The following is a 215-nucleotide window of genomic DNA, read 5'->3' as shown; positions in this document are numbered from 1 at the left end:
TCTGATTTAAATGTGCTTTTTTATATATATATATATATATATATATATATATATTAAGTGAAACATAAATGTAAAATAGTTATATATTTAATATAAATAAATGTTATATAAAAACAAATATATATTATTATTATATATATAGTCTGTGTGTGTGTGTGTGTGTGTGTGTGTATGTGTGTGTGTGTGTGTGTGTGTGATTTAAAAAGCGCCTTTTA

General features: G+C 20.5%; 1 protein-coding gene across 1 annotated transcript in view; it reads left to right on the top strand.

Annotated features, from left to right (window-relative positions):
* Positions 1-215, top strand: part of adam12a (ADAM metallopeptidase domain 12a) — a 107,534-nt gene that overhangs the window by 71,509 nt on the left and 35,810 nt on the right. The gene's annotated exons all lie outside the window — the stretch shown is intronic.

Source organism: Sinocyclocheilus anshuiensis, unplaced genomic scaffold, assembly GCF_001515605.1.
Source record: "Sinocyclocheilus anshuiensis isolate Anshui unplaced genomic scaffold, SAMN03320099.WGS_v1.1 scaffold493, whole genome shotgun sequence".
In the NCBI taxonomy this organism is placed as follows: domain Eukaryota; kingdom Metazoa; phylum Chordata; class Actinopteri; order Cypriniformes; family Cyprinidae; genus Sinocyclocheilus; species Sinocyclocheilus anshuiensis.
This window is presented reverse-complemented; position numbering and strand designations above follow the sequence as displayed.